Source organism: Rhinatrema bivittatum, chromosome 2 (genome assembly GCF_901001135.1).
Source record: "Rhinatrema bivittatum chromosome 2, aRhiBiv1.1, whole genome shotgun sequence".
Classification (NCBI taxonomy): Eukaryota; Metazoa; Chordata; class Amphibia; order Gymnophiona; family Rhinatrematidae; genus Rhinatrema; species Rhinatrema bivittatum.
The window spans coordinates 27,992,760-28,007,920 of NC_042616.1; positions in this window are offsets into that span (position 1 = coordinate 27,992,760).

The following is a 15,161-nucleotide window of genomic DNA, read 5'->3' on the forward strand; positions in this document are numbered from 1 at the left end:
CTCAAACCATTAATAAGCGCAGCAAGGAACACTCGGGTTCTGTGATTGTGAATGAAAGGTCATCCGCAAACATAGAAATCTTATAATCACTAGGTCCCCTCAGCAAACCTCAAACTTCTGGATTTGCCCTCACCCTTGCCTGCAAATGGTTCGAGGGAAAGGGCAAAAAGAAACGGTGACAGAGGGCACCCTTGCCTGGTACCCCTCTTTACCAGGAAAGGAGCCACATATTCTCCATTGACCGTTAGGCTCCCCCGTGGATTTTCATATAATCGCTGTATCCATTTAATTAAATTGGGACCTAGATTAAATTTGTCAAGAACTTTAAACAAGTATGGCCAATGTACCCTGTCGAAAGCTTTTTTCAGCATCGACACCTAATATCACCAATAGGATGTCCGCCTTTTTTGCTTGCCAAATTATCTCCAGGACTCTCCTCAAGTTGTCTGCAGCTGGTTGGCCTGGAACAAAATCGGATTGATCTTCATGAATCAAAGACGGAGCTACCGTTACCAGCCTGTAACATTTTGGCCAAACGTTTGAGGTCAATGTTGATCAGAGAGATGGGACGGTAGGAACCACACTGTGTGGGATCCCACCCATTCTTGGCCAAGATTGTTATACCAGCCAGGTTTGATTCGGGAGATAGCGATCCCTCCTCCCTCAATGAGTTAAACATAGCAAGGATGGAATCATCTCTGCTTCGAATACTTTGTAAAATTTGGCAATGAAGCCATCAAGCCCTGGGGATTTACCCACCTCCAGCACTTGTATCGCCTGGTACAACTCTGCATGGGTAATCTCAGCATTAGGGAATCTTTGTGCATCATCAGGGAGGGTCAGGAGCTCCACCCCCATTAGTCATTTATAATTGAGGAGCCCCCAGACTTGTCAGCTGCATAGAGATCAGTATAGAAATTTGTAAAGCGGGCACTAATTTCTTCAGCTGTGCATAATAATACCCCTGAGACATCTTTTATCTTAGTGATATGTGACTGAGCAGCTCTTTCTTTTAATTTATGAGCAAGAATGTGTCTGGCTTTGTTCCCAAATTCAAAATGTTGCTGATTTAGCAAATCCATCTGAAAGGCCATTTTTGCAAAATCTAAAGTTTGGAGATCCTTCTTAGCAGACATAAGTTCCTCTAGTTTCCTAGGGTCAAGGGACTGTTTATAACTAAGTGATAGTCGTGCAATGTGTTGGATCAGCTGAGCCCGTCTAGAATTTCTTTCTCTTTTAAGAAAACTAGCTCGAGAAATCAGCTTCCCTCTGACTATTGCTTTAAGGCAATCCCAGACGGTACTGGGAGAGATTCCCTCTCTGCAATTGAATGTCAGGTACTCTCTTATTTCACCTGATAAGGATTCAACAAAAGGTTTATCATTCAAAAGACTATCATTCAGTCTCCAGTAGGATTTCCCTGCAGTTTTAGTGGGTAGATTAATTCCTAACCAGATTGGAGAGTGATCAGACTATGTGATAAGCCCAAATGGACATCTCTACAGTGAAATCTACTAGCTCTTTGTCAATAAAGAACATGTCTAGGCGTGAATAAGTACTGTGGGCATGGGAGGAGAATGTGTAATTGCGCTGAGTGGGGTTCTGTAGCCGCCAAATATGCTCCAATCCTCTTTCAGAAATCAAATGTTTAATGGCCTGTCTCTGTGCTCAAAGTCCCCTTCCCCCATCACTCGAGTTGTGTAGAAGGGGATACCTAGTCAGATTGAAGTTGCCTCCTACTATCACGTGGCCCTCTGCCCAAGTCTCTAATAAGGTTGATATATTTTGCAGAAATATTCCCTGATCTGAATTGGGTCCATATATGTTAAGAAGAGTAAACAGAGTTGTGCCAATCATAATTTTGAGCGCAATGTATCTACCATCAGGATTGCTCCTGCTATCCTTAACATCAATCACCAATGTGCGTGCAAAACGTATACCCACCCCTCAGTATTTCTTTTTGATTGAGGATGATGCTAAATGTTGTTGAGAATAAAACTTGTCCCAAAGCAAACGTTCTGTACGCTTGAGCAAGTGTGTCTCCTGGCAAAAAATTACAGTTGCCCGACCCTTCTTCGCCTCCTGAAATAGTGATTTCCTCTTGTAAGGGAGTTAATCCCCTTTGTATTAAAGGACATTATTCGTAACTCAGTCATCAGTATCTTTGGTTGTAATCTGTGATGATGTTATGCCCAGCATATATCGAACACCAAAGGAATGCAAGAATTCATGCAAAAAACAATTTTGTTTTATTTTAACACGGCAACTCCAGTGCTCAAATGCCAAACACAATTAGTTCTTTTTAAGGTCCCCTTTAGGCTCCCCCGTGGATTTTCATATAATCGCTGTATCCATTTAATTAAATTGGGATCTAGATTAAATTTGTCAAGAACTTTAAACAAGTATGGCCAATGTACCCTGTTGAAAGCTTTTTTCAGCGTCGACACCTAATATCACTAATGGGATGTCCGCCTTTTTTGCTTGCCAAATTATCTCCAGGACTCTCCTCACATTATCTGCGGCTAGTTGGCCTGGATCAAAACTGGATTGATCTTCATGAATCAAAGACGGAGCTACCTTTGCATCAATTCTAAGTTGGGACCTTTAAATTCTTTGCATTCCTTTGTTCGACATTGAGATATATTGGAGTGCAGCAATTTGCTCCGTATCTTTGTGATTTGGGATGCCCAGGATACTAGAGTTGATCATCCCCTGTGGACCTCCAGTCGGAGGAGTGCGTACGTCGTCGTGCTCAACCCTCCACCCCTCCCCTGGCTCAACCCTCCAGATAACAAATAACATGCTATAACAGAGAAATTAGACACCGAATATTAATACTATTATATGACACCAGTTGTAAGGTCGCTGTGGAATTCAAGTGTCCAAACTTGGAATCCACAGAATAAGTCACTATCAGCAAATCATCCAGGACAGTCTTTAAGATGCATGGATCCGCTTGAGTGGCGATGAAGCCGTTTGCCTCCCTTATCCATACGTTGCCATCTTGGCGTCTCGCCACGAGACCAGATGGGTCTTTCGCTTCCTGACGTGGCATTAGAGCTGGTGATGTTCATGCCCACTGCTTATAGGATATCTCCCGCTTCTTCTGATGAAGAAATCCTTGATATGACTCCAGCTACCGTGAAGCTTAAGCCGAAGGGAAATAATCATCTGTATTTGACATTGTTGTTACGAAGTGTGGTCACCACATGTCTGAGTTCTCTCCTCTTGCGGATGGTAAGAGGAGCCAGGTCTTGGTATACCTCTATTGGATTGCCTTTCCACATAACTGGGCCTGCTCTAGGGGCTTTCGTGGCAACTTCTTCCTTCTGCGTGTAGCTGTGAAAGCATACTACTCTATCTCTCGGCTGGTTAACTCGTGGGGCGCCTAACGTCCTGTGGGCCCTTTCCAGTTTCACCTCAGCTACCGTTCAGGAGTATTCAGATGCCAAACCCAGGATCTGTGCACAAATGTTGTTTATCACTTGTTTACAGTCCGAAAATTAGTCGTCTCAGGTATTCCTCTAAATCTCAAGCTTGCTCTGCGGGACCTGTTCTCTAAATCTTCCAATCTGTTTTATTTATTTATTTAGAGTTTTTCTATACCGGCATTCGTGATTAGAAACCACATCATGCCGGTTTACATACAACGAGGGGGTGTGAACAAAAAACGGAACATAAACAAGTGCAAAGAGATCAAAAGTTACATTACAACAAAAAACGGATCTACAAAAGTTTTCCTTTAACAGCACTGCGGCACAGATGGCGCTGGGAGAGGCAGACCGGGAGCAAGTCGGCCATGCGGCCACGGATGTAGCTCTGTATTAGCTTGTAATAGTTTTTATCTTGCGCTAGTTTGAAGTTGGAAAGTTCTGAGGCCTGGTCTTCCAAGCGAGTCTCTGTCTCCTCCACTCTGCTCCCCAGTGCAGCCAGATCCCCAGCAATCTCTATTCTCAGGTCTTTAATGTCCTGCTGCAGCCCTGACATGGCCCCCCCCGAATCTCTCCAAACCAGCTGAGGAAATCTGCCCGACTCGGCGCTTTTTCTCCCGCGCTGTCCCTTCCGCCCACGCTCACATCCGTGGCCACATGGCCGACTTGCTCCCGTTCTGCCTCTCCCAGCGCCATCTGTGCCGCAGCGCTGTTAAAGGAAAACTTTTGTAGATCCGTTTTTTTTTTCTGCGGAGCGGACATTGCAGCTGCACGGGCGGTCTGCAGGGCCGAAAAACCGGTGCAATCAGCTCTTCAGGGTCTGGATGAGGAGGGATTTATGTGAGCCGGGGCAGGAGCTCAGAATCAAGCGGCCACTGCCGACGGTGACGTCACTTCCTCTCATTTCAGCATTTTTTTTTAATTGGGCTCTGTGGGTGCTTGGAGGCGGGATGTGGTGTCTCAATTTTCTGTGCGTGTTGAGTCCCTTAGCGACTCAAAAGATGCGGGAGTGGTAATTTTAATTTCATTCTAGCAGAAAAGAACCCTCTTTGTTAAAGTTAATGCGGTGCCTCTTCGTGGACCTTCATACTAGGCGTCATCAAGATAGATGTGTGCAAGACATCTATAAATCTTCTGCCTTATTTTTAATCATTGGCTTATAAATGATACTTTTTATAGTTCTTATATTGCATTTAAAAATGTTTAACAACATATCCAGATGTAAGTATAGTTCAAGGAAAGAACTTATCTGAGAATCGATGGCTCAACACCTGACAGTAAATCAAAGACACTTCCACAAGTGCATGAATTCTCCCAAATGCAGAGATGTTCCCAACACGGGGCCTCCATGCCTTATGTCAAATGGTGGAACTCCCAATGATCTAAGAATTAGTTTTGTTGTCAACTGAAGTCTATTTTGTCTTTCTCTTCAATTTGGTTATCTTATTTCTTACTTTTCTTATTGACTCGATTTCTTATAGTTCTCTAGAGGGGAATTGGATTGGATTGAGAGATCCATTTGTATTAACACTTCTCCTATTTCTGTATTTGCCCGCAGGCAATTGATGAATGCCCTTTTCTTTTATATTTCAAATGCTGAATGACTATGCTACACCCCTTTGTATGTATTTGTTGCAAGTGTTTGGGAGGGATAGGAGTGGATGGGGGAATTTAATTCTAAAGAAACTAGCATAGCATGTTACAGACTGTAGATATATCTGTGCCCATAATAACTCCTCGCTCATTACTTTTTTTTTTTTTTTATCATGAGTTAGTCGCATCACTCTAATGGTGTCTTTTATCCTTCCACAGAAAAGGGGAGATTATGAATATAAAGGGCATCATATCCTTGCTCTTCAGCCAGATAGGAATCATTTGTAAACAATAGACTTTTTTGGGTAAAATAATTATTTTCACCAGAACCACACCACCCCAAAAGTGGAAGGGGAAGAGATTTCCATCTCAGAAGCATAGCTGCACTCTCTTCCAAGACTGAAATAAAATTCAGGGAATATAATATAGTAACATCCCATAGTAATAATGGCAGATAAAGATCAGATGGTGCATCCAGACTGTCCAGAAATTTGCTTCTGTTAGTGAACTGCCCCCCTCTCAGGGAAGATGGAGGTTGAAGAGCATGCTTCCATTTAAGTGAACTGCAGCAGAAAAAAACGAGGACAATGCAGCTCTGTAACATGAGCTGCCAGCCCAGGAAACCCACAACAGATTAGAAAAAGTTGCCAGACCATTTAGATATTCAGGTAGGGAATTTTGCATGTCACAGCTCCCTGGACTACTGTTGATAATTTCCAGTGAAAGATCAAAATCCTAAATTACAGAACTATGACTGGAAAATTGGAGAATTCTGAATGAGAGAGGGATTTGTGAGAAAATATATTCTCCCCCTGACTAACAAGGGGAGACTTGGGTACCCAGTAACCAGACAACAGAAAAAAAGCCAGGCAGGATGGAAGGGAGTGCAAACATTCTCTTTCCATGGTTTTGTCTTGGTCTTGGCCTTTTGGCTGAGAGAAGGTGACTCATCAAGGCTGGGTACAGCAAATGACTAGTCGTGAACCTAGTGGAGCAGTCATGGAAAACCCTCCTACCAAGGGAGATGATCCTGGGTCCCCTTTGAGCAAGGGGAGCCCAGCAGCACATCTGGAGGAGCAGTTCTTCTTGAGCAAGGGGATCCCAATGATAGATCTGGAGGTGGTCCCCCTTGAGGAAAGGGGACCCCAGTGGCAGAATTGAGTGGTCCCCCAGGAGGAAGGGGACCCCAGCAGTAGGCCCAGGCATACAGACGGGTTCCCCAGGAAGGCATGGATGCCAGCAGCATTGCAGGAGGTGGAGTTGGGTCCCCCAGGGGGTGTGGACCCCAGTGACAGAACAGGAGGTGGAGTTGGATCTCCAGGAGGGCATGGATCTCAGCCTTGGCACGGACCTTTCAGCCAAGCGGAAGCAGCACAGAGGAGATGGGTACTAGCATTTTCAGATGCCTAGATTGAATTAATTTTTAATGTCACTGTTCAGGACTATGAGTTTGTTTAGAAAAGACATGGTGTGAAAAGCATCACTATAAAAATATTCTTTAAAAAAAAGGAGGGTTTTCTGACTCATGGTTTCACGGTCTTGGCATCTGAAGTCTTTTCCTCCTTAATAAAAAAAAGTCTGGATGTTGACAGGGTGTTTAGAATAGTTTTAGGTGCAATTTGTTTGTTACATATATTGACATTGCACCGTAAGCCTCAGTATTTTATTGGAAACTGAACAATGCCAGGACTTAAAGAAATCACTACAACAGAGGCTTCATTAAAAGGAGCAGAAGAGGATGTCAAGGTCTTACTTTTGCAGGCCCCCCCCCCCTCCCCCCCATCAGGTAGGTGCTATGCTGGAGCCTCGATTAAATGCTTGAAGCATGGCATGGCTGGTTGACATCACATGACAGGGGAAAGGGCCCTGGAGATTGCAGCACAGTCCAATAGTCCAGCTGCTGCTCAGTTCTTCTTGGTCCTCACCAAGCAATTCTCACAACACTCCCGCCTCTCTCCACTTCTCCTCTCACTCCCCACTTTCCCCTCCCCTACTGCATCCTGTAGGCAGAGGTAAAAAGAGAAGTTTGGGGGGGACAATGGTGCTGGTAATGTGGAGGGGGGAAAGGGAGATATCTGGGCAGGAGAGAAAGAGAAGGGGTGGTCAATGTGCTGGAGCCACTGCCACTAATGAAGGAGGGAGCACTGTTCCAGAGTTGCCACCACCAAAAGGGGAGGAGACGGGCACCAATTTCAGTTTTTGCACAGGATGCTGTTAAGCTTAGCATTGGTCCTGGTCCTGGTTATATTGAAATGCAGTGAGGAATATTTCAGAGCGATTCCTAGTCTATTTTGTTCTGTCTGGTGCAATATCAATTAACAAACATCATTAAATGCATTGCCTACGGATTTATACTTAAATCTCTGAAGTGATGCACAGATTAAAGGTCAACAAATCAATAGTCATAATGAAGGGGTCTGAACGCTTCAACCTGACAAAGGACTTCATGTACCAGAATTCCCTGCTTCATGACGGGTTTACTTACAGTCTGCAATACAGCTGTAATTAGGACATTGAGAAACTCTCTGTCAGCACATTGCACATTTTCATTTTTTGGCTTCGCTGTTCTTATTCTCTGATAAGCTTTCACTGCTGTAACCTAGAATAGAACAATGGATGTATTATGTGAAGGGCTGTATTACTGCAGACTCGCGAATTCCTTTCCAGAACTGCAAGTCCCAGCAGCCTCTCCTGCAGAACATGGGAGAAGTTTCACGAAAGTTCCAGGGTGTCTAGAGAGGGGGTCAGTAGCCCCTTCAGCCGGAATATGCTTGCTCAGCAATGCTTAGAACGCATGTGTAAAAGATAAGAACTGTAAAGTGCATAAGAGTCTGCTCCTGGAGGGGAGGGGCATGCAGTTGTACTGAGCCTTTGTCTTAGCTGCATCTTGCTGGCAATAAAAGTCTATCTTTACGGATCAGTTGTCTGGACCTCCTTACTGACTAAAAAGAGACGGTTACATTTGGCGAGCCAGCCAGGAGGTACCGGGGACGCTATTTTAGCCCCCCAGTTGGTCCAGGGGATTTTGTGGCGGAGTGATCCCCCAGACTTGCCTGGTGAGTGGCCACCGCTGAGTTCAGTGATCAGGTATCTGAGGGGGTCATTCCACGGAGATCCTCTGAGACCTTTGGGCTGGTGATCTGGGAAGAAGGCTTTCGTGACGATCGGAAGAACCCTGCAGGCGAGTATTATGGGAATGATGGGAAAAGTGAAGAATAGCTAAAAGAGTAGCAAATAACCGGTCCATCCGTGAGGGGACCGAGGGGGCTTTGATCACACCCCAAGCGGTGGTTTGGTAGGAATTGCATTCCGAAAGCCACGCGCATAAAAAGAGGAAAAAGAAGTAACGCATACGATAGTGGGAATAGGTTTCTTGTTGTGTGAAAGTGACCCTTTTGTGTCTGACGGATACGGACCCCTTACCTATCCGTCTTCCCTTCCCTCCTTTGTCTGTGAATTCTATCCTGATGGGAGGGGGCGGTTCGACTCCATTAAAAGTCATGACGGAACACTATAGGGAAGTGTTCGATAGACATAAATGTACAAAGCCCGGAATGATTCAACAATGTACCCATAGGTGGCCCAGTTTGTGTGTAAACTGGCCTCCGGTAGGGACTTTCGATTTCCAAACGGCCACAAGGGTCCAGAATATAGTTATACGAGAAGGGAATCCGGGTTGCCCTGAGGATTAACCGTACATAACTGCTTGGATTGCAGTTATTGAAAATCCTCCGTCGTGGGCAAAGAAGCTAGTAGAGGGAGCCGCCCTCGTAATGGTAACTCAAGTACGCAAAATGGGGAACCGGAAGTCCCCAGTGTCTGTCTGTCTGTAAGGTACCTGTAAAAAAAAAAAATTCTACTGTGGTAGATCGGTTAGACAAATTTCTTTTTGTGATCAAATGCATTATTTCTTTTGATAACTGCTATCTGTGAATTGCAAGCACATGTACCAGGGATTTTTTTAATTGTTTTAAACCCTAATAAGAAGAGTTTTGGTTTACAGATGCTGCACAAGACTACTATACAACTAATTAATTTACAGTGTTAAGTTAAAATACTGATTTGATTGCTGAAGAATGCATTTACTGGTGTTGAAGTTTAGAACTTGATGGCAGTTAAGGGTTAACGGCAGAGATAATTACAGGAGAGAGGAGGGGATCGAGCCAGAGAGAGAAGAAAAAAAAAAAAAAAAAGGGGACATTGGGCTAGCCTGGGTGAATGAAGACAAAGAGAAAGAAAAATTGTTTCGTTTGTTTTAACAGAACATTATTGAAAGTTAGTTCATGGTGTGCGTATGTGAATAAAGATAGAATTGTGGTATGTTAATTAAAAGAAATTGTAGCTCCGAGTTTCTGCTGATTAAATTTATTCTCCAAGGTCCTTGCTAAAACTGTCTGTAATCTGACAAAGGATTGCTACTTGCAAAGAAATACCAGAACCAAGGGTCCCTTACAAATCATTTAGTGCCTTATGATGCAGGCTATTTTTAAGACATTTTATAGCAGCAAATTAATTGTTACAGTACAAAGTGGAATGGTGGTGCGTCCCACTGCGCGTCAGTACGTAGTGCGTAGGCATTCAATATGGCTGTGCGTTTCATGCTGGCATTGCTAATCAGAAGTTTTAGTTTTCTCATATCTTCTATCCCAGTGTCCTCCCTATGCTTATCTTTCTATTCTCTAATACCATGTTAATTATTGTTCTTACTTGTCTCCTATATATTATCTGTTATTTAAAAGTTACATTGGAACGCATGATAAAGTATGAACTCTCTTTTGCTGACGCAGTTTATTTTGAAGCTGTCTCTGGGAAATTTAGAGAAATGATTAAAAAAAAACCAGAGAAAACAAAGACTTAATATTAAAAATTTTGATTCAGTGGCAGGCGCAAGATAAGGATTATTGGAAGTTGTGGGCAAGAGAAGGGGCCACTATGCAAGATTAGGAACAAGAGCAAATATGAGTCGACCCAAATGATAAAGTGGTGGCCCCCCCCCCACACATATATATATATATATTGCAATTATGTTCTTTTACCACTGGTGGGGGCTGGGCTCTGGCTATTACCATATGTTCTTAGTGTTTGCAATGTAATTGATACAAGGCTTCCAAGGGTTTGATCATCACTCCTGCACACCTAAAGCGCCCCCCTTGGATCCTTGCCTGCAGATCCAGGTTTACTTTATTGAATTAACCCAATGCCAAACTTACAAGTAAGAAGGAAGCAATGTTTTGCAGCTTCTCAGCCTCGTCAGAACTGATTTGCCTCCAGGCGCAGGTCACCTATTCAATTTCCAGATGGACAGTGATCTTTTCATCGTATTTTGAGATGTATGGGAACAGGGATCAGGAAGAGAAGAAAAGGGCCCGTCCCTGCAACCAGGAACTTAATAATAGAAACCCGACATCCGAAAGAAGCTGCAGAAGGCCGAAGGCTTTGAGGGCATGAGCCTCAGCCAGTTAAAAGCTATAGCAGACCAGGTATGTGGAAATAGAGAAGTGGAAGAGAAAAGAGAGAAGCAAGTAGACATATGAAGGAGAAAGTGACTGTTAGCCGCCGCTCTCGAGGACACTCGGACGGGAAGGAGCCAAGACAATGGCAGACCGCGAAGAGGAGGGGGAACAAGACCCCCCTTTGGGAAAGAATCAGTGTGCGTACTGCAAAAATGAAGGCCATTGGAAGAGAGACTGTGAAGAATGGCAAAAGAAATACGGGAGCCCTGCAGTGAATACTAACGACAAAAATGGACCTGCACCGACACAAAGGGGCCGAGGAGGAAGGAGATCGGACAACCCCCACTGGCAGATGGCGGGGGGAGGCGACAAGGAGCATACAGCCTGAAGAGACCGGGAGGGAAGAATCCCCACTGACCCTCTGGTGGAGATCCACGAGGTAACACAACAAAAATCAGGGGCCTGTTGGACTCAGAGGCCAACGATCTGTCATGACTGCACCAATCGGCCCCCCCGACGAAAGAGACTGTTTTTATAGTGGGCGCCTCAGGTCAGGTACTCACTGCCCCTCTGCAGAAAGAATGAACTATACAAGTAGGCGGGACCATGGTATCCCTTATCTGATGGAACCTGCTGTGTAAGCCTCAGACCACATTGAGATTTCAACCAACAGGGGAAGTTAAAGCCTCCTTCGGGGACCATCCAGTGATACTCATCTGTCCCCTCCAAGAAGAATGGAGACTACATCTTCCCATAGTCGAACGAACCATCGAACATCGATATGAAAACAACACCCCCCTCAACAAAAACGAAGACAACTGATGGATAGCGTGCCTAAAGTATGGTCCGAGCAGAACCCGGGAGGAATAGCTATCGACGCTACCCCCATATGGATAGAGATGAAACAGAATGCACAGGTGATTAATCAACCTCAATACCCCATTCCATATATGGCCAGACAAGGAATCCAGATACACCTGCAAAGACTGTATGATTTGGGCATTCTTCGGCGAATCCGATCTGCTTGGAACACCCCTTTGTTGCCAGTAAAGAAGCCTGGATCTAATGACTATCGACCAGTACAAGACTTAAGAAAAGTGAATAGTCAAGTAGAAGATCTAGTAGCCCTCGTGCCAAATCCATATTCAATCCTTGCCCAAGTCTCTCCTGCATCGAAGTGGTACAGTGTCATTGATCTCAAAGATGCCTTCTTCTCCGTCCCGGTGGCGGAGGAATGTCAAAAGATTGTTGCTTTCACATGGGAAAATGCAGATACTGGAGTAAAGCAGCAGTACACATGGACTCGGTTGCCTAAAGGGTTTAGGCACTCACCTACGCTGTTCGGTGAGCAACTGGCAAAAGACTTAAAGATGTATCAAGTAAAGTATGGGCCAGTCATACAATACGTGGATGACCTTCTGTTGTTTCGAGAGACGTACCTCGAATGTGCGGTATCCACTCTTCAGCTGCTAAAGATGTTGTACTCAAAAGGGTATCGTGCAAGTAAAAAGAAAGCTCAAATCTGTGAATTGGAAGTAGAGTATTTAGGCTTCCAAATACGTGGAGGAACCCGATGTCTGGGGATTTCTCGCACCAGTTCTATAAGAGATCAACCTGTACCCACTTGCAAGAAAGAGCTCCGGGCGTTCCTTGGAGCTGCAGGATACTGTAGGCTGTGGATTGCTAACTATGCTGTTATGGCCCAACCCCTATACGACAAGCTGCGGGGTAAAGAGGCAGAATCTCAACCCTTCCAATGGGAAGGAAACGAACTGGCAAGCTTACGTCAACTAAAAGAAGCCTTAATTGAACCACCTGCTTTAGGATTGCCAGATGTAATGAAACCATTCCATCTATTCGTCGATGAAAAGAAAGGAATGGCCATTGGGGTATTGACTCAAACTCTAGAATCATAGGAACGACCTGTTGCATATCTGTCAAAAGGAATGGACAATGTTGCAAAAGGATGGCCAGGTTGTCTTCGAAGCATTGCGGCTGCATGCTTACTAATTCCAGAAGCAGTCAAATTAACTTTTGGTCAAACTCTGAATGTAACAACTCCCCACACCATTCAAGGACTGCTAGAGACCCATGGACCAAAATGGATGACTAATTCACGTCTCGTCAAGTATTAAGCCTTACTATGTGAAACTCCTGAAATTCAAATACAAGACAGCAAAAACTTGAACCCGGCCACTCTTATGCCGGCACCTGAACCAGTTGCCCATGATTGTGAAGAAGTCATGGCTACAATACATTCCAGTAGACCAGACCTGAGGGATCAACCCTGGCAAGGAGCTTGGACTTTATTCACTGATGGGAGCAGCCATATCATTCATGAGATACGTTCTGCTGGATATGCTGTTGTATCCGAAGATGAAATCGTTGAGGCTCAACCTCTTCCCCCAGGAACGTCTGCACAAAAAGCTGAACTAATTGCCCTTACTCGAGCTCTGCAGTTGGCAGAAGGACAAACTGTAAATATCTATACAGACTCTAAATATGCCTTCCTTACAATTCAAGTGCATGGAGCATTATAGAGGGAAAACAATTGAACAATGCATCAGAAGTACGTGAATTACTAGACGCAGTTTGGCTACCTCGCAAGGTGGCTGTAATGCATTACAAAGCACATACCAGGAAATCAAACCCTATTGTCAAGGAAATCAGAGAGCAGATGAAGCAGCAAAAAGGGGCAACTCGGGAACCCTTCCAAGCAGTATTAATTGCATCGAATCATCAGGCTTCAGGCAGTCCTGGAGCTCATCACCAACGACTGCTTTCGCTCTTAAACTCTGGGCAAAACAAAATACCAAAATTATGACTGCAGTGTACCAGAATAGATTGGTTTTAGATTACCCTCTGGCCCAGGAAGGAGGGTTTGTGGAACATTTAACCTCTCCAATTGTTGTTTACAGGTAGATGACCAAAACAAGGTTATCCAAGACATCACTGATCGCATGGTCAAGATGGCACACGTCCCTGTCCAGCAATGGAATAGTGCTTGGGACTGGACCAATGGATTCCGTGGTTGGTTTTCCATGATCGGTGGATTTAAGAGCTTGTTTGTTATCCCAGCCAGTTTAATTCTGTTTTGTTTTTTAGGACCCTGAATTATTCCTTTCTTGCTCAAACCGCCTTCGTCGGGTGATGAAGGACATTGCTGAACGCAATACAGCCACGCAGCTCCTGTTACTGTACATGTATTCCTCTGAGCCTATAGAACCTGTTTAACCATCCTCATGTTTTATCCTGGGCCATCTTCCCATACATGACAAGTTCGGGCTACAAAGGGGGGTGGAGCCATTAGGGCCCATCCGTCTCAAACCCGTGAAGAAACCATCGGACTGTTTGGGAAATTAGGGCCCCCTGAGAACTCAAATTGCTAATTTTTCTTGTTTCTGTTTCTTTCAGCTCCACAGTTGCGTTGTGATGGTGTGATACTTTTCATAAAGAATGATAAGTATCAAAGGGGGGAATGAAGGGGTCTGAACGCTTCAACCTGACAAAGGACTTCATGTACCAGAATTCCCTGCTTCATGACGGGTTTACTTACAGTCTGCAATACAGCTGTAATTAGGACATTGAGAAACTCTCTGTCAGCACATTGCACATTTTCATTTTTTGGCTTCGCTGTTCTTATTCTCTGATAAGCTTTCACTGCTGTAACCTAGAATAGAACAATGGATGTATTATGTGAAGGGCTGTATTACTGCAGACTCGCGAATTCCTTTCCAGAACTGCAAGTCCCAGCAGCCTCTCCTGCAGAACATGGGAGAAGTTTCACGAAAGTTCCAGGGTGTCTAGAGAGGGGGTCAGTAGCCCCTTCAGCCGGAATATGCTTGCTCAGCAATGCTTAGAACGCATGTGTAAAAGATAAGAACTGTAAAGTGCATAAGAGTCTGCTCCTGGAGGGGAGGGGCATGCAGTTGTACTGAGCCTTTGTCTTAGCTGCATCTTGCTGGCAATAAAAGTCTATCTTTACGGATCAGTTGTCTGGACCTCCTTACTGACTAAAAAGAGACGGTTACAATAATGTGACCCTTTTTACTGGACGAAATTACTACATTTCTTAACTAGCTTTGGGGCCGATGCAATACAGTGCGCTCAGCCGAGCGCACCGTTTAACCCACAGTCGGACACGGGATAAATAGGTGTTAATCCACCCCGTAATGCGTCCGATGTGGAGTGAATGAGATAGCGCTCATCATATGCATGTGAATGAGCCTATTAACAGCTCGATCCAGTAAAGTCCGTGGGAGAGCGGACTAACGCCCGCTCTCCCGGCGCGCGCACCGGCCCCTCGCCGGTGCGCGCGATCCAGTATTTAAATTAGGTGACGCGGTGCAAACGAGGAAAAAGAGGCGCTAGGGACACTAGCGCGTCCCTAGCGCCTCCTTTTGGCCTGGAGCGGCGGCTGTCAGCAGGTTTGACAGCCGACGCTCAATTTTGCCGGCGTCGGTTCTCGAGCCCGCTGACAGCCACGGGCTCGGAAACCGGACGCCGGCAAAATTGAGCGTCCGGTTTTCGGCCCGACAGCCGCGGGCCGAATTCAAAATTTTTTTTTTTTTTTTTTTACTTTTGGGGACCTCCAACTTAATATCGCTATGATATTAAGTCGGAGGGTGCACAGAAAAGCAGTTTTTACTGCTTTTCTGTGCACTTCCCTGGCGCCGGAAGAAAT